Source organism: Equus quagga, chromosome 12 (assembly GCF_021613505.1).
Source record: "Equus quagga isolate Etosha38 chromosome 12, UCLA_HA_Equagga_1.0, whole genome shotgun sequence".
Taxonomy (NCBI): Eukaryota; Metazoa; Chordata; class Mammalia; order Perissodactyla; family Equidae; genus Equus; species Equus quagga.
The window spans coordinates 77,802,265-77,823,025 of record NC_060278.1 but is presented as its reverse complement, the minus strand read 5'-3'; positions in this window follow the sequence as shown (position 1 = coordinate 77,823,025).

Below are 20,761 nucleotides of genomic sequence, written 5' to 3'. Positions count from 1 at the left end.
AAGAAAGAAAGAAAGAAAGAAAGAAAGAAAGAAAGAAAGAAAGAAAGGGAGGGAGGGAGGGAGGGAGGGAGGGAGGAAGGAAGGAAGGAAGGAAGGAAAGAAGGCAGGAAGGAAGGAAAGAAAGAAAGGGAGGAAGGAAGGGAGGAAGGAAGGAAGGAAGGAAAGAAGGCAGGAAGGAAGGAAAGAAAGAAAGAAAGAGAGAAAGAAAGGAAAGAAAGAAAGAAAGAAAGAAAGAAAGAAAGAGAAAGAAAGAAAAATTGTGAACATATACTGCTTCATATAAGTTAAAACAGGAAGTCTGAAAATAGGAGTGTTAAAGATCACACAATTATCTCAATTCTTCACCCCTCTTTGTAACCACACCCTTTGCCACATAACCTTGCTGGGCCCTCCACCTGGGGTTGGGGTGATCTGCTCTGTCCCTTGACTTTGGCTCAGCCAATGTGACTTGCTTAGGCCAATGGGATGTTAGCAGGTGTGACACAAACAGAAGCTGATGTTGAACCTCTTGATCTCAAGTTCATGTGTCCAATGAGCAATAAGCAAATCATTGAGACACTGGTGCTTGGAGATGGAGAAAGGTTTATTTGAATTACCCAAAATGAGAAGATGGGAGGATAGGTTCTCTCAAATCTTCCTTAACAAGGAAGAAAGCAGGGGGGTTTATAGAGCTCAGGGGCTTGTGAGAAGGAGTTCTGGAGAAACAAAGGGGAAATCCATGTTTCTTTCACTCCAGATAGGCCCTTGTGCAATCAGACTTCGAGACCCCAAAGGTAGCTGGGGGCTGGTTATTTGGTGATCACAACTTCCTTGAAGGCATTCTTTTTCTTCTGCAAAACAAGCTCATAAATCCTTGTGACCCTTGAGTCACCTCTCAGGTTAAACAAGAAAACAGCAAATTGACAAGATTAACTTCTTGTCATCTGTGTCTTGTTGGGAACAAGGTTGAAGGATAATCACGTTCTTATTGAATATTTACAGTAACCCTCAGGTACTCAGCTGTAAAGCTTGAAATGGGCTTACTTATCAGGCTTGCTTTGTTAAGCCTCTGCCATTGCTGAGAGAAATGCCTTGAGATAGCTTTTTGGAGGATAAAGGCATATGAAGCAGAGCCAAGGGAGTGCAGCTGCTACAGTCACTCCAGCCAAAGCAGTCTAGGTCAGCTGACCACCTGGCAACCCCACACATGTCAGTCTAGCACAGTTCAGCAGAGCCACCCAGTCAATGCCTAGATGACCCCGGACATGTGGGCAGTAAATTTAAATTTTTGTATGATACAGAAGTTCTCTTGTTTGTTATACAACAATAGATAATACAACTAACAGAAAGAAGTGATAAGAAAACAGACAGATAGGTGATAGAGGGAGTCATAAGAAATAGATAGCCAATACAGAGAGTGTTGAGAATTTATGAGAAAATCTACCATCGTCCACACAGATGGCACAGGATTTTTATAGGCATCATCTCATCAGCCTGCCCCTCAACTCTGTGTAGGACATTTGAACAACAGTCCTTCTCAATGCTGAGAAGGAATTTGTTAGTAACCCCTCCACATCATAACAGCTCTCCAAATCAAACCCTGATGCTTGATAGACCTTTACTGAGCCTGCAGTATGATGACCTCCTGCCTCTGTACCCTTCCTTCATTTTTCCCCTTATGGTATTTCTCATCATGTCGACTTTTCTGTAAAAGAAATGAGCATCTTTGAAGGCAGGCATTTTGTTTTTCTCCTCTTTGCACCTCCTGGAATGCCTACCATAGAGATTTGCAAATGGAAGACAATTAAGTACATAACACTTTTTTAATTAAAACAGAAAGAGGGACTGGAGGCAAGAAAAAACTATTTACGAACAATCTCTTACCTGAAATTCCAAAATCTCAAGGGTTTTGGCAACTTATCAGTGGCAAAAGCTAACCTAAACTGACAGGAAGCTTTTTATATTTACTCCACTTTGTTTCAGGGCAGAAATAGTAATCTCATTGAATATGGCGTATTGACTCAAACCCTACCCACTAATATATGACATATGGCTCAGATTTATAAAACACACAAAAAAATTCTGAAATACATCCAGGCCCTAAGGTTTCTGATACAGGTTTGTGGATCATATTCTAATAATCCAGGTGGAAAATGGGCAGTAACTGGAGACTGAACTGAAAACACATCAGTAGGAAGAGAGAAGAGATTAGAAAGCCTGCTGAGGTGGAATAGAGAAGTCTTGGTCAATAAATGGATGCTGAGCCATGAGAAAAGGGAGATTTAAAAAGAGGAAACATAATTAGATCCACTTTAGCAAAAATACTGCAAATGAGGCACCAGAAAATATGGAAGCACAAGTGCATGCCCTCTCTGTGAGGAGCCAGGGAATCGTTTTCTTTCTGGCTTCTTCACCGGATGGCTGAACTTGTTTAAGTTGTTTCCTTTGAATCTCAAAAACTCTTTTACGTGGGAAAACTTAAACTGGTGGTTTCCAAGCTTAATAGAGCTTTATAATTATCAGAACTAATTTAATATGCAGATTCTTGGTCCTTGTCATGAAGATTCTTTTTTCTTTTATTGCAGTAACATTGGAGTATAACATTATATAGCTTTCAGATGTACATCGTAATATATTTCGAATTCTGTGTACAGTACATCACGTTCACCACCCAAAAACTACTTATAGCCTATCACCTCACATGTGAGCCTAATCACCCATTGGTGAATGGAGAATAAAAATCGTATGATCATCTCAACAGATGCAGAGAAAGCATTTGACAAGATACAGCATCCATTTATTAAAAAAATTCTAAATAAAATGGGTATAGAAGGAAAATGTCATGGAGATTCTGAATTTGTAGGTGTGGGATGGAGTCAAGGAATCGATACTTTGTAACAAGTGGATGGTCCATGAACCATATTTTCAGAAACGCCACACTAAAACCAAATCAAGGACTTTTGAATAGGCACTGATACAATAAACTTTTGCCAGGCTTCAGATTATTTGATTATTTTTTCAAATCCTCAAATTTCTTATCTATTGTTTTTTTTCCTACCCAGGAAGCTTCCTTTCTTCTGAGAATAGCACCTGCTAGAGAACACTGTATTCATCTTTTTGAGTCATGGAGTTCTACTAGAGACTTTCAATGGTAAAATATTACCTTAAGGCTCAGTTGATTAGCCTGACGTTGAGCATGTGACATCAGGTGGTCTAACCAAGAGCCCTTACCTGGGAATTTTGTATCTGGAAACAAAAAGATGAGGGAAAGTCTCTTCCTAGTTGCAAAGCTTTAACATATGCCTTGAGAGCCTTCCCAAGGTCTCATTTGCCATGTAGGTGGTTCACAGTGAGGAATGCAGTGAGGGAAACAGAGGCAAAAGTCTGAGAAAGAGAGGAGGTGACATCAGCATCATGGCAGAGTGAGCTTTTCCCTCGAACTATCCCTTCTAAAATACAACAAAAAGGACATTCAAACACCAACAGAGGATACACTCACAACACAGGAGATGCCTGGGAGTCCCACCAAGCCATATACCTGAAGGTCGTAGTGAGGCTGGAACCTCTGGAATAAGGTGAAGTTGGTCAGCAGGAGCCCCGTGGAGAGAGAGGAGCCACAGCTAGAGGAGGAGCACAGCTGAGGAGAGGTGCTCCATTCCCACCCAGGACTCTGGGCCAACACTCCAGCCCCACATTTGCCAGGAGAGGTGTGACAAGGGCTGGCTAGAGGGTCACAGCTGTGGAATGGTGCTCTGTTCCTGCCTGGTTCTCCAGCCCCATCCTCAAAGCCCATGTTCACCAGGAGAGTGGCAAAGTGAGGGGCCAGCTAGAGGTGGGGCACAGCTGGGGAGAGGTGTTCCATTCCCACCCGGCACTCCAGCCCCAAACTCCAGCCCCACATTTGCTGGGAGACCAGCACAGTGAGAGAGCAGCTAGCTAGGGGAGGAGCACAGCTGGGGAGAGGTGCTCCATTCTGGCCCAGCACTCCAGCCCTGCGCTTCAGCCGCATGATCACTAAGAGCACCACATGGAGAGAGAAGCAGTGGCAGGTGGAGCCCCATTAATGCCCAGAGCACCATGCAGAGAGAGAGGCATCAGTTGGGGGAGGCATGCAGGCATAAGAAAGTGCTCCTCATCCCACATGGCACTCCAGTCCTGCTATCACCCAGAGCTCCACACAGAGTGAGAAGCAGAGGCTGGGGGAAGCACAGGGGATGGAGTGCACCACTCTCGCTGCCCAGTGCTCCAGATCTGCCATCAGCCAGAGCATCGTATAGCAAGAAAAGCACTCAGTGGCCAGAGCTGGGGAGCCCCAGATCATGCTGGGTCCACAATACACAATGCCTCCACTCAGTGGAGGCACATTGCAGCAGTGACCAAATAATAAGGCCATGTCGAGGCAAAAATCCACACCATCAAACAGTATGAGAAAGTTTATTAAATCGCCATTAAATCTCCAGACCAGAAGGAAAGTGACAGGCACCCAGAAACCAACCCTGAAGAGACAGAAATCCATAAGCTAAATGACGCAGAATTCAAAATAGCTATCACAAAGAAAACTCAACAAGTTAGAAGCAAACACAGAAAGACAAATTAACGAATTCTGGAGCTTCTTTACAAACGAGATTGAAACTTTAAAGAAGAACCAATCCAAATTGTTGGAGATTAAAAACACAATGGATGAGATTTTTTAAAAATCTGGACTCCCTAAACATCAAAACTGACAATATGGAAGACCAAATTAGCAATTTAAAAGACAATACTATGAAAATGCTTCAGAGGGAGGAGAAAAGAGAACTAAGACTAAAAAGACATGAAGAGGCTCTCAGAGAAATATCCGACTCAATTAGGAAATGCAACGTAAGGATTATAGGTATTCAAGAGGGGGAAGGGGAAGATAAGGAGAATGGATCAGAAAGCTTGTTCAAAGAAATAATAGTGTAGAATTTCCCAAACCTGGGGAAGGAGGTGGAAATCCACTTGAAAGAAGAAACCAGAGCCCCAAACTATGTTAATGTAAAAAGACCTGCTGCAAGGCATATAGTAGTAAAGCTGGCAAAAGCCAATGAGGAGGAAAATACATTAAGGGCAGCAGGGCAGAAGAAAATAACTTACAAAGGAATCCCTGTCAGGCTTTCAGCAGATTTCTCAGCAGAAACTTTACAGGCTAGGAGAGAGTGGAATGATATATTCAAAATCCTGAAAGACAAAAACTTCCAGCCAAGAATACTCTATCCAGCAAAAATCTCCCTCAGATATGACAGAGAAATAAAAACTTTCCCAGATAAACAAAAGCTAAGGGAGTTCATCACCACATGACTCCCACTACAAGAAATCCTCAAGAAGGCTCTCATACCTGAAAAAACAAAACAAAACAAAACAGGAGAGGGTCTACAAGGCCCTGAGCAAGGAGAAGAATAGGTATGCAACAATCAGAAATTGGCAGCTCTCTATAACTTCAGGTTGGTAAACATTTAACTCTTACATCAAGGATAACAAAAAAGAAAACACCAAAATAAAAATTATATCATCACCTTAACCACAAACTCACAACACAAGATGGAATAGGATATGACAAAAATAACTTAGAAGGAGAAGAGGAAAGGGACTGAATCAGTGTACTCTAAGGAAATAAGAGGCAATCAGAAAACATTTTTCTTCGAGAATTTTTATATGAACCTAATGGTAACTACTAAACAAACAATTTGAACAGAGACATGTACAATAAAGAAGGAGAAAATGAAGAAAACCAACATAGAAAACTATCTAATTAAATTGGCAGCCCAATATACATGGGAGAAGAAAAACAGATATGCAGAAAAACAAGAAAACATGCAATAAGTGGCAGTATTAAGCCCTCATATATCAATAATCACTCTAAATGTAAATGGACTGAATTCTCCAATCCAAAGACATAGAGTGGCAGGATGGACTAAAGAACAAGACCCGACATTATGCTGCCTCCAGGAAACACATCTCAGCTCTAAAGACTAACATAGGCTCAGAGTGAAGGAATGAAAGATGATACTCTAAGCTAATGGCAAACAAAGGAAAGCAGGTGTTGCCATACTTATATGAGACAAGTCGACTTCAAGATAAAACAGGTAAAGAGAGACATAGAGGGGCAGTATATAATGATAAAAGGGATGCTCCAGCAAGAAGATATAACACTTATACACATACATATGCACCCAGCACAGGAGCACCAAAGCACATAAAGTAACTATTGACAAACCTAAAAAGGAGATACTACCAGCAACACAATAGTAGTAGGGGACCTCAACACCCCACTTACTTCAATGGATAGATCAGCCAGACAAAAAGTCAACAAGGACATAGTGGAATTAAACGAAAAACTAGACCAGATGAAATTAATAGAAATATATAGAGTACTCCACCCAAAACAGCAGAGTACACATTCTTCTCAAGTGTGCATGGGACATTCTCAAGGATAGACCATATATTGGGAAACAAGACAAACCTCAATAAATTTAATAAGACTGAAATCATATCTACTGTCTTCTCCGAACATAATGCTATGAAACTAGAAATAAACAACATGCTACTGAACAACCAATGGGTTGTCGAAGAACTAAAAGGAGAAATCAAAAAATATTTGCGGACAAATTAGAATGAAAACCCACCATACCAACTCATATGGGATGCAGCAAAAGTGGTCCTAGGAGGGTAATTTATAGCAATACAGGCCCATGTTAACAAACAAGAAAAAGCTCAAATAAACAGTCTTAAACTAAACCTAACAGAATTAGAAAAAGAAGAACAAATAAAGCTCAAACTCAGTAGAAGGAGGGAAATAATAAAAATTAGAGCAGAAATAAATGAAATTGAAACAAAAAAGCTGTAAAAAGGATCAATGAAACAAGGAGCTGGTTATTTGAGAAGATAAACAAAATTGACAAACCCTTAGCCAGACTCACTAAGAAAAAAAGAGAGAAGGCTCAAATATATAAAATTAGAAATACAAGAGGAGACATTACAACAGATACCACAGAAATACAAGAGAGTATAAGAGAATATTATGAAAAACTATATGCCAACAAACTGGACAATGCAGAAATGGATAAATTCTTAGACTCTTACAACCTCCCAAGACTGACTCGAGAAGAAATAGAGAATCTGAGTACACCAATCACAAGTAAAGAGATTGAAACAGTTACCAAAAACCTCCCCAAAAATAAAAGTCCAGGACCAGACGGCTTCTCAGGAGAATTCTAGCAAACATTCAAAGAAGATTTATTACCCATTCTTCTCAAACTATTCCAAAAAATTGAGGAAGATGGAAAAATTCCTAACACATTTTACTAGGCCAGCATCACCCTGATACCAAAGCCAGATAAGGACAACACAAAGAAGGAAAATTACAGGCCAATATCACTGATGAACATAGATGCAAAAATCCTGAACAAAATATTGGCAAACTGAATACAGCAATACGTTAAAAAGATCATACACCATGATCAAGTGGCATTCATACCAGTGACACAAGGATGGTTCAGTATCCATAAATCAACCAACATGATACATCACATTAACAAAATGAGGAAGAAACACCACGTGATAATCTCCATAGATCCAGAGAAACCAAAAAAAAAAAAAAAAAACAAGTCTGAAACAGAGTATTCTGGAACAATTGGAGCTCCTGGTTCTAGTTATTCAGGACAACCATAGGTCTCTTTGCCCTTTTAAAAGTTATGTGAAACCTAATATTCTCCAAATATTTTTTCCTGTGGCCTAAATGGTTTAGTTGGGCTTCTGTCACTTGCAAACCAATGTGTTTTTAATTCTTAATCCATATATTCAAATTTTATTTTTCTTATTTTAGAAAATTCATTCTGAATCAACAACTATACATGTAATGTCATGTTTCCATTCTTTGTATTTCTGAATATATCTTAATGATCATCCTTAGTAAAAGTTGGCAGAAGTAGAACAATTCTGCTTCTATTCAATCACATAAACATCAAAGATTACTTGTTGGTGCAAAGAAAACTAAAAAATGTTCTTGTGCAAAGAATGACCTTAATTACAAATTTTATGATGGATCAATAATTTTTGAAAACATACAGATTTCGTTGCCAGGATACTAAATGTATTACTTAACTTTCACTACAGTAATAAACAATTCCAAAATCTCAGCAGCTTACGACAGCTAACATATATTTCTTTCTCATGGATCAGTGGAGCAACTATCCTAGAGAACCTATACACCCATATCTGGGGAACAGACAAAACAAATGTTTCTTATAGTCTCTATGGGAGGGATCCCACTTGCACACATTTCACTGGAGAACACAAGTCCCCTGACCAAACCCCAAATCAATATGACAGGACAGTGCTCTCCACCCACATTGAAACACACAAACTCAGAAGAGAGTGAATAACTGTGACAATAATATAAGCTACTGCATAAGATTCTTTTTAAAAAACTTCACTTTTGAAATATTTTCATCAATTAGTAAAATTTGTAAATTAATAAAATTATCTTCTAATCTAATATATGTCATGAAAGACCTTCTGAATCTGAAAAAAATAGATCTTATTTGTATATTATGTACGCACACACATACCCAAGCATGCACACCTATAATCTCATAATGAAGATCTTAGAGAAATTCTGCTTTCAGTTTGACATTCAGCTGTGCATTTTTTTCAATTTATAACCAGATGCACTGGGTTCACCTCTTGGTGAGTGCAGACCTGAAAAGCACAACCAAGGCGTAAGTGGGTGAAGAAAAGATTTATTGCTTGCACAAGCAATGGAGAACACTGGGGATAACTCCTCAAAGCAGGCTCTCTGTGAGCTCACTGCCAGTGGAGACTTTTCACACAAGAGAGCAGAGGATAAGAAGTTTATTTGTAATAACAACTGTGTTCATTCAGGGTGCATGCATAGCAGGTAAATATGCTATCACATACATCACATGATCTTAGATCCTCCCAGAGGAGGAGAGTTTAAGATGCTAACGAGTTTAAGGTAATTTTAGGTTGCTTAGTACTGAAACATTTTGCAGGGGTCTTGCTGCAACCCTGTAAGATTCTCTGCAAGATACTAACATTTGCAAAATGGGGGCATCAATTTCTGCAAAACAGAACACATAGTTTCTTCCTATCTGACAAACGTTTGACAGACTATGCTGATTGTTGATCAGATCCTTGGTAACTCTTTCTTTGCCTGGTTCCCTGGTCACAAATTCATCGAATGAAATATTTTCCTAGAAACTTCCCAGTCTTGAAGACAGTATGGAGAAGATCATGCCGACATATTGCCTTCAATTTTTAAATGAGATCAATCATTCGTGAATATATCTAGCATAAAATTTGGAACATATTAGATCTTTCTTTTTTTTAATGAGGAATATTGGCCCTGAACTAACATCTGTGCCAGTCTTCCTCTATTTTGTATGTGGGATGCTGCCACAACATGGCTTGATGAGCAGTGTGTAGGCCCGTGCCTGGGATCCCAACTCGTGACCCCAGGCCACCAAAGTGGAGCACAGGAACTTAACCTGTACACCACTGGGCCAGCCCCTAGGTAATTTTTTACATCTAAATATGATTCATTCATTATTCCATCCAAGTCCTTCTTACAAACATTAGTCAAATTTTGCTAAAATCATTCACAAATTATCTAAGAGCTAATTTTTGCCTTTATCCTGCCAAAGTCTCTTTGGTCCATAGAAGATTTGTTAGCTACCTACTCATTCCTTTTCTTCGCCTTTCTCAGACATTCCTACTGAAAATCCATGTGACATAACAGTTGAGAACAGGTTCTGGAGCCAGGCCACTTGACGTCAATAACAGTTGGCTATTCTTATAACTTCCTTTGTAAGTAAACTACTGACTTTAGACTAAATTAGGCTAATTTTTAATCCTATTGTCATAACAAATGGTAACCCTACCCTGATTTCAAGTCAATAATTAGAGTCACAAATTTTACTTATAAAATTGACTCAAACAGAGTACATGGCTTTAGGAATGGTTCTAATTTTAAGAAGCAATGAGAGATAGATAATGTTGTCTTAGGCACCTAATTATCACCAAGCTTGGTGTGGGAAAATCTGCATCCCATATAGCATTTGCAACTTTAAGGGAATAAACATAAGCTTTACAACCAACATTTGACAAATACAGTTTGCTCAAGCAAAGATATCCTAGTCTTAATTTTAGAAGACAATCATCCTTCAAACTATTATAAAAATTATCAATATTAAGAAAATTGTCTTTGCCCTTTTAAGCAATTAAACTCAGACAGAAACTCAACTTTGTGTTGACAAGATACATAATTAGTGTAGATCTAATTTGGTTATGTTACCAATAAGATGTCTAGTTGCTAACCTTTCCTTAATTCTGCAACATGATGCAATAGAAAGCTGAAGTTTTGACTTCCATTATTTCAGACTTTCTTATTAAAGTACTGATTGAGGTTGATGGCTTTCCTGCAGTTACATTTGACATTCTGGTCAAGGCCGAATTAAAGAAATTTCAACCCTTCTTTGATAAACGAGGAGCTACAACAATGGACTCATCCTTTTGGTAGCTATAGCATCTTTTCAAATACTGAATCTTTGGACAACACGCTTAAAGGGAGTAAAAGACCAAAAATCATACAAACAAGTCAGCAATAAACATAACTGAATCATGGTTGCAGGATAGCCATGCCTATCTAAATCTATAAAACACCTATTGACACAAGAAAACATTTCAGTATATTTCAGTAAAAAGACAACTATTAGTGACTTGTCTCTGTGGTATGCCTCTTCCTTTTATTTACAGAGATTTCCATTCTTCTTTTCACCCTGTCACACAACCCACTGGTCTACAAATTTCATCTAACAGGCATTGTCCTAAGTGTATGTAAACTAAGTTGTAGCAAAAATAATATGCATTCATTGCTTGAGATTTGGAATCCACTTGTGAATAATTCTCTGTACACTTGCACCCATGAGAAAACAGTGAATCAGTCATGAACACAGCTCATTACTTATATACAATGTTTGGCCCGTGTCTCCTAGGCTTGGTTGAGAAAGTTCATACTTGCATACAGCAATTTGTCTTGTACTAAAACCCCTCCACTTTGGAATTGTTATAACCTGTTTTTGGACACAAGACTTAATTCTATAAGCATATGTTGACAGCCTATTGTCTAACAATACTGAGGAGCTATGGCACATACAAGGAAGTCCCTGTATCATCACAGCCTACCTGGAGAGAAAAGGCCCCGCACGAATAAGAGAAGACAATGTATGATCAAACATCACAGTGTCTCATTTAAGGAAGATATAAAACACAATAGAAAGAAGACTATGTTGGAAATTCTAGCCCTGGACACCAACCAATCTCTAGTTTATGACTTAACACCACTGGCTTCAGTTTCCTAATGTGAAAAATGGGGAAGTTCAGAGAGGTGACTTCACAGATCCCTTCAAGTTCTCAGGTTTGCAGAAGGTCAGAGAACGGGGAGATAATTGTGGCTTAGAGAAAGTAAAGAATGCCCCAGATGGAAAAGGAAAACATAAAAATAAGTTAGGCATTAGAAGATGAAGTGGCATCGATGTTTCAAGAGGAGGGAAACTGTTTTAAATGGGCAAAACTACAAGATTAAAAGTGCTAGGGGTGTTGCTGCTTTTAATAGCTCTTCAAGATGCTATGCAACAACTTGCAAGAATGTCTCAACTCAACCAGTGTGATCGTGCAGGCCCTTAAGTGAAATATACACGGGTTTTAGAGCATTGTGTATAAAGTTTGGCTTGAATCTTAGCTCAGGATGTTAACTCTGCTTAAATCTGGGCAAGTCACTTAATCTCTCAATGCCTCAATTTTTTTATTGTTAAAATGAAGACAATAATAATACACATTCCATCTAGTTGCTGTGATAACAGGTTGCTGCATTTAAAACTCTTAGCGTGGCACCTAGGACGTTGTAGGTTTTCAATAAGTTTTTTACAAAAATTGTAGTTTTGGCAGCAGTAATGGCCATAGATGAAATACTTGAGCTACACATAAGTATGGATTTTGGTTCCCTGTATCTTCCCCAAATTTAGTTTCTCCTGAAAACACACATTTGAGACAGTGTAAGAAAGGAATTACTGCCTTTTCGGTACACAATCACAGCCAAACTCCACTTCTTATATACAAATGCAGAGGAGTAGAAAGGAAGAATAGAGAAAGCTCTTTTCCTCCATCCTTTTCGCACCCATCAATAACATAAACAATTTTGGGCTAAATCTTAAGATGCCAGTCACCATCCTCCAGACTTGCAGGTGTAAATAAAGAGTAAGCCTTATAGCATTTTTCAGTGATTTCAAAATTGAGACTGAGAAAGACCAAACACATAGCCAAAATCGTACCATAGCTAAAGAATCCCGAACAAACCCAATTCCACATATCACTGATCTACACTTAATTTTCTAATTATCAAAAACTGGTGATATTAAAAATGGAAAGACATCCTGTGTTCGTGGATTGGAAGATCTAACACAATTCATGTGGTGTCTCCGTTTGGGCTTCTATAATAGCATACCACAGACTGAGTAGCTTATAAACAACTGAAATGTATTTCTCACGGTTCTGGAGACTGGGAAGCCCAAAATCAAGCCACCAACCCTTTGCAGTGAAAGTTTCCTGACCCCCGTTCCAAAGGAACGACCTGAACAGGTTGTCAATAGATGTAGACCCTCGTTTCTTCTTCTATTAGAAAGGACGTAGGCAGAGAAGTCATTCAGATGTACCTTCAAATATGTTCTCTGCCATTTACTGACTGTGTGATTTTGTGAATTTCTAAACATATCTGAACCTCTTTTTTCATCTTTAACTATCAGTCTTTCAAGGGTAAGAATTACATGACCAAATTCATATAAAGCACCTTGAATACTGCCCGACACCAAGTGAACATTGGCTTTCCTTTCACCTCCTGGGTAAGTTACTTGTGAGCTCAGAAGAGAGAGAGTAGTCCACTGGGTCAAGGGCTCCTGAGAGATGAAGGAGATAAAAGAAAAATGCCCATGGGATTTGACAAGTTGGAGGTTACTAGTGACCTAGACAAGAATTGTTTCAATGGATTGGGAAGGACAGAATCAGAGCATCTATAGACAATGATTTCAAGAAATGTACCTGAAAGGGGAAGCAGAGAAATTGAGCTGTATCGAGACAGACATTTTGAAAGATCATTTCTTAATATGGAACACTCTTTACTGATTGCAAGCCTCTGTGAAAGTGGACACTAGTAAAGAAAATACAAGTTTGAGACAATCAATTGGCTAAATGAGAAAAATCACATGATCATATTAATAAATGCAGAAAAAGTATTTGACAAAATCCAGCACTCATTCATGATTTTAAGAAAACCATCAGCAGACTAGGAATAGAGGGGAATTTCCTCAACTTGATAAAGAACAGATACAAAAAACCTACGACAACCATAACATTTAATGGTGAGAAACTAGAATCTTTCCTGCTAAGATCAAGAACAAGTCAAGGATGTTCCCTCTCACCACCGCTTTTCAAACTCATGTTGGAAGTTCTAGCTAATACCGTAAGAAAAAGGAATAAAAGGTATAGTGAATAGGAAGGAAGAAAGAAAACTGCTTTTGTTCATAGATGACATGATTGTCGATGTAGAAAATCTGAAAGAATTGACCAAAAAAATTACTCCTGGTAGTGATAATAGCAAGATTTCAGGATGCAAGATTAATATATAAAAGTCAATCATTTTCCTATATACTAGCAATGAGCAAGCAGAAATTGGAATTAAAAAATAATACCATTTATATTAGCACCCCCAAAAATGAAATACCTAGGTATAAATCTAAAATTACATACAACATATATATGAGGAAAACTATGAAATGCTGATGTAAGAAATCAAAGAGGAACTAAATAGATAGAGAGATATTTCATGCTCATGAATAGGAAGATTCAATTTGTCAAGATGTCAGTTCTTTCCAATTTGATCTATAGATTCAACGCAATGCCAAAAAAATCCCACCAAGTTATTTTGTGGATACCGACAAGCTGAATCTGAAGTTTATAGGGAGAGGCAAAAGGCCGAGAATAGCCAATATAATACTGAAGGCAAAGAACAACGTCAGAGGACTGAAACTACTCAACTTCAAGAATTACTATCAAGCTACAGTAATCAAGACAAAGTGAAGTTGATGAAAGAAGAGACAAATAGATCAAAGGACCCGGTGGAGAGCCTAGTACAGATCCACATAAAAACAGTCAACTAAACCTTTGACAAAGAAGTAAAGGCAACACAATGCAGAAATGATAGCTTTTTCAACAATTGGTGATGGAACAACTGGACATCCACGTACAAGAAGAAAAATAATGAATCTAGACACAGACCTTAACACTTCCAAAAAAATAACTCAAGATGGATCATAGACTTTAACGTAAAATGCAAAACTATAAATCTTGAAGATAACACAGGTGAAAACCTAGACATCCTTGAGTACGGCAATAACTTTTTTAGATACAACACCAAAGGCATGATTCCTGAAAGAAATAATTAATAAGCTGGACTTCATTAATATTAAAAGTGTGCACTTCACAAAAGACATTCTTAAGAGAATGAGAAGACAAGCCACAGACTGGAGGAAAATATTTGCAAAAGACACATGTGATAAAGAACTGTTATATAAAATGTGCTAAGAACTCTTAAAACTCAACAGTAAGAAAAATAATAACATTTTTTAAATAGTCAAAAGACCTATTAGAATAGCCCAAATCCAAAGCACTGACAAAACCAAATGCTGACAAGGATGTGGAGCCGCAGGAATTCTCATTCATTGTTGGTAGGAATGCAAAATGGTACAGCCACTTTGGAAGACAATTTGGCAGTTTCTTCCTAAACTAAACACACTCTTAACATGCAATTTCAGCAATCGCACTCCTTTGTATGTGCCAAATGAGTTGGAAACACATCCACACAAAAACATGCACGTGGATGTTTATAACAGCTTTATTCGTAATTTCCAAGACGTAGAAGCAACCAAGATATCTTTCAGCAGGTGAATGGATAAATAAACTGTGATATACCCAGACAATGGAATATTATTCAGTGCTAAAAAAGAGCTATCAAACTGTGAAAAGACATAGAGGAACCTTAAATACATATCACTATGTGCAAGAAGCCAATTTGAAAAGGCTACAAACTATATGATTCTGAAAAAGTTAAAACTATGGAGACAGTAGAAGGATCGGTGGTTACCACGGGTTGTGGGGAAGGAGGGATGACTAGACAGAGCACAGAAGATTTTTAGGGCAGTGAAACTACTCCATAAGACTGTAATGGTAGAAATACATCCTTATACATTTGTCAAAACCTATATAATGTGTGACACTACAAGTGAACCCTAATGTAAACTATGGCCTTTGGGTGATAATGATGTATCAATGTAGGTTCATCAATTGTAACAACATACTACTCCTGGGGAGGATTTTGATAATGGGGAAAGCTGTGCATACATAGAGGCAAGGGAGATATGAGAAATCTCTGTACCTTCTGCTCAATTTTGCTGTGACTCTAAAACTGCTCTAAAAAATAATGTTTACTTAAAAAACAAACAGGGGCCGGCTCCATGGCCGAGTGGTTAAGTTCGCGCGCTCAGCTGCGGCGGCCCAGGGTTTGGATCCTGGGCGCGGATATGGCACCGCTCATCAGGCCACATTGAGGCGGCGTCCCACATCCCACAACTAGAAGGGCATGCAACTAAGATATACAACTGTGTACAGGGGTGGGGCGGGGGGGGTGGAGATAAAGCAGAAAAAATAAATAAAGATTGGCAATAGTTGTTAGCCCAGGTGCCAATCCTCAAAAAAAAAAAAAAAAAAAAAACCTCAGACAATTTAGACCAAGATGACCTCCTCTTAGCTCAGGAGACAATTTATTGCTTAAAAACATAAGTAAATGAAGTTCCCCTGAATGAGACAAATGTGGTTGGATGTGTAGCTCTTATCTTTCAGCTGATTCCTCAAAAAGTCAGACCCCCTCCCCAAAATCTTCCCACTTTCCTTTCACTCAAATTGGGCTAACTGATGCTGGGAGGGAAATACATTTTACATTAACGGTATTGCTGAATTATGAGTTGAAGCCCAAGTTTCCATGAGTTATCATGGACAGGGTTAGTCTGCTGAACTGAATGATTCAGTTAATCCTAAACCTCACGTAAAACAGTAATTGCAGCCACCTCTTCTTCCTCTTAAATGTTTTGCTAAAATTCATAACAAATCACAAGGATTCTAGCACTTTCTTGGCAAGGTAGTAAGGAACCTGGAAATCAATTACCATAATTTCTGAAGGCCTACTTATGTCCATCTTCTAAGACAGATGCAATAACTTGTAACATTTGCTGAGCAATTCACATACGCCAGACATTGCATTAAGTAATTTACCGTACTATATAGTTTCCTAGCAACAGTCTGAGGTTCCTATTAATATTCCTGTTTTATAGATAAAGAAACTGAAGTTCGGAGAAGTTATATAATTTTCCCCAGGTCGCACTGCCTGACATTTGTGGTTTCTAATTTCAAAATCCATTCTCCAGATATGAAGCACTGAGAGAGACTCAGCACCGCCTTCTGTGGGTTCTGATTGTGAGGGAACAGCACGCCTGAATTGAGGGCAGGTGGCAAGGTGACTGTCCTGTACTCTCTTGGGTTGCTGGTGTCATGGAAGACCAGGCAGGACCTGAAATAACTCCAGATGAGCTATCACCAGAGAGACATGACTGTGAAGGATCTTGGGTTGGATCCTGGGCCAGAAAAATAACAACGAGGGCAGCTGACAAGATCTGAAGAGATCTGTAGATGAGATCCTGTTATCATGCACATGTTGATTTCCCCGATTTTGATAACTGTGCCGTGCTTATGAATGTCCTTGCTTTTAGGAAAAACACACTGAAATGACTAGAGGTAAGGGAAAACTGTGTCTACAACTTACTCCCAAACATTGCATAAAATAAATACAAACATAAATACACACACACGCACACAGAAGGACTTTGTCTCTATCTTCCCCGTCTTTGTAGGATCCTAAAACAAAGAGCAATACCAATCTACTCTCCAAGTTATAGTCCTTAAATGTGGCAAATGAAGAAGCAAAGAGTCAGGGAAGTCATTCCAAGAGCAAGAGAAAGGATCAGTTATGTTTAATTTTGTCTAATATTTTTACCCAGTACTTTCCCAGTATAAAGTCAAAAAATATCAAAAAATTAAAGGTCAAAAAAATTCAAATTCAGAACTCCTGCATTGGAAGAACACATATAGTGTTTCAATTTTAATTGAAATGGCCTGAAACTTAGGGGATTAGTCCAAAGCTAATTTCATAAACCTCAAATAGAATTACGTTGTTGTAAATGATTAAAATAAGAAAATAACAAAGAATTCTAATTTGGCCATTTTATTCATAAGTAGGTATTCCCAAATTAACATTTAAACTGAAGTCAAATAAATCCTTAACACTTTATTAACTAATGCTAAGGCCAATTGTTTGAGACAACTAACTTATTTCAAGCCGGGACTGTGCTATGTGTTCCCTTCCATATCCCCCATACTGATGTTAGAACCCAGGCATATGATGTTTGATGGAAACGCGTTGAATAAACGGAAGCTGGGACAGGGCATCAAAACTGATACAAGGTTTTATGCTTCTGATCACGGAAAGCCAACTTGCATTCATTACATTCCAGTGCCAGACAATCCTTATTTCCAGCCTCCTGTGGTCATCCTTGGCTAAGTGATGTGGGACAGTGCATTTCCCAAAGCAACTTCATAGGCCAAGCTTAATTAGGCAGAATCAACTTTCTCAAGTAGCACCAGTCCCAATACCTGGAACCACAGCTGTCTGCTGACATGATGTTCACATGGCACCTTGCTTTAATTTGTTATCTGAGATAAGATAGCATTCATTTTGACCCTGAATGAATGGCCTCCATCCCAGGTGTGAAGATTGCCTCCATTATCTTAAAGGATAGAATATAAAGTATTTCTATTTTACCTATTTCTGCTGTTTCTGAAATCCCTTTTCTCAACTAAGAGGGCACGGTGGTACTAAGGTTTCATCAATCATTAGCCAACAGGACTCTGCATAAATGTGGCGCGGCTGCTTGCAAAGCAACCCCATTAAGGAATCACTCCAGCAGGTCTAATTTCTCTATCTTCATGTACGTAATATTTGCCATCACCTAGCATTTCAGATTATAAGTGTTATGTGACTCCCCTTGTGCTGGAAGGAGGTTTGGAAGCAACTGTGTAGATCCTGTTAGTCATATGTTTCTATGGTTATTTATAAATATTATGACCTATCTTAGTCAATATATGATGATTACAAATTATTCTTTTTTAATTGCCAGGAGCTGTTTTCCTCCAGAGGTCATTTAGAAGGATTTTCAAATTCACTTGACTCTGATGAATGCAACTGCCAGACAGAAAATATTAACGGGGCCAAGATTTTGTCAATTAGGTTGAGATGCAGACTCCAGCTTGCTGTGAAGAATGAGAAAAGAATGAAGAAGTGCAGAAAGGAATCCTTGGTTGACTGTGTCTTTGAGGAGGTACTTATTTACAAGCAGGGGAAAAATAAATCTCACGAGAAAATTATATGCCTTGTGGATCAAAGGGAAGTCTGTTGACTTTTCTAGATCTGAAGTTACTACACAAGATAGAATTGACAAGTTTCTTGTATCCTCACAGACTACAGCGTTGGCAAAGACCAACATAAACGCTCAACTGAGAGTAATATTGGGTGAAACGCAAACTTTGATTGGGAAGGGAATTCAGCAATGCGTACTGAGAAACGCAGCTGATGCTTTATGTAGAATATGCAAAGTTAGCTTTACGCCACTGGCCAGGCTCCAGTTAGCTCAAGGCTGTCATAACACATCTTGGAGCTTTGAGGATGCTAGCTGAATGAATAAATATCAGATTAAAAGTCTCAGGAGCCAGGCCTGTTTGCACCATAAACATAAGGCAGAGAAAAGTAATTCAGGCAAAATTGAACCACAGAAGTGAAACGACTCTCATGTCTATTCTGTAGGTATCTATTTTGGTAAATATCCCTCTTGTTACTAAATATAACAGGTGCAACCACACCAAGTATTATAAATAGCCACAATGACAGCGCAACTTTTTAAGGTCTCAATTGTTGCTTTTGCACATCAAGAGTTTTTGATGCATCTCTTGGTTGGTTGGTTGGTGAATGTGTTAACGTGTTTTCCAGTAAGCAAGACAGAATTTCTTTCTTTCTTTTTCTTTGCCTTCTTAGGTTTTTTGCCCCAGGCAAGTAAAAGCAAAAAGGACTCAAAACAAACGAAAGGAGTAATTAACTGAATTCTCTTTCAGTTAGCTTTTCTTCTGAATCTGTCTATCTATCTACCTACTACCTACCTACCTACGTGTGTCTGTCTGTCTGCCCGTCTGTATATATACATATCTTTGAAAAAAATAAACAAAAGTGAATCAATTTTTTTAAAAATTCAATCAGTAATTGTATAGGTGGCAGGTATATAAGGCAAAAAGATAGAGGAAGTACACAAGTACAATAAGGTTTGGAATCACCATACTACACTTCAGTGCCTCCTACTTGTGAGTTAAAAGGAAATGAATCCGTCTTCTGGAATCAGGAAACAGAATTAAAAGGAACCTAAGGAAAACATATTTCCAAATCCCCTCTTCCTCCATATTATTTTATAGACGAGAAAATTGAGGGCTGGAGACTCACTGGCTGCCGAAATTACACAAATATTTTTGGGAGAAGCTGCATTTAGAACTATGTTTTGGATTCCATGCAAGGGCTACTAGGAGGGTTCATGTTTGACACACAGATTTCAAGAGTAGAATGGTGGACCGCGAATTCCTCTGAAAAATTGCCAGCAAAATATTAGCTGCCACTACTGCACTGAAACCCATTCCAATCAGCAGATACTGTACACTTATGTGCCAGATAACAAAGCTTTGGTCAACCAACAATAGACCACGTATATGACCATGGTCCCATAAGATGAGTACCATAGAGCCTACTCATGTAGTAGGCTATACCATCTAGGTTTGTGTAAGTACGATGTAACTATGTAACTATGATGTAACTATGATGTTGGGCCAACGACAAAATCACCTAATGATGCATTTCTCAACAGATCCCTATTGTTAAGCAATGCGTGACTATACGTATAGAGATCTGATAATAGAGTAATGACATTTTTTCTTCAGCCAAACTCTCTAAAGGTTATGCATCCAACTGAGAATGTTTGGATCTCCCATTGGTTAAGGCCCAAGCCCACATATCTATCTACACATTTGACAAAGACTTATCAAGTGCCTAGTGTGTGTCAGCACTGTGCTGTAGCTGTGAATCCCACTCAGAGGTCCTGTCTTCTGAGAACTCAGACTCAAGTGGGTGAGACTGGCTGTTCACAATTTAATAAATCAATAAATAGATAATAACTGACTGATTTAGTGCTATAAGAAGAATTAACAGGGTGTCATGGTACAGAATGAGAGATAGGTCCAATTGTCAATAGGGTGGTCACAGTTAAGTCCATTTTGATGAAGTAAAATTTAAGCTGACGACTGATAGTAGACACAAACCACCATGAGATCTGATCTATGGGGAAAAAAATATTCCAGGTAAAGGAAGACCTTGTGGCCCAAATAAGTGGATGTGTTTTGAGACCTAAAAAGGAATTAGACCTGCTGGATATTTCAAAGGAGAGAATAGTGGCTGTAGATGTGGAGGAGGATGAGACCCATCATGCAGGCGTCC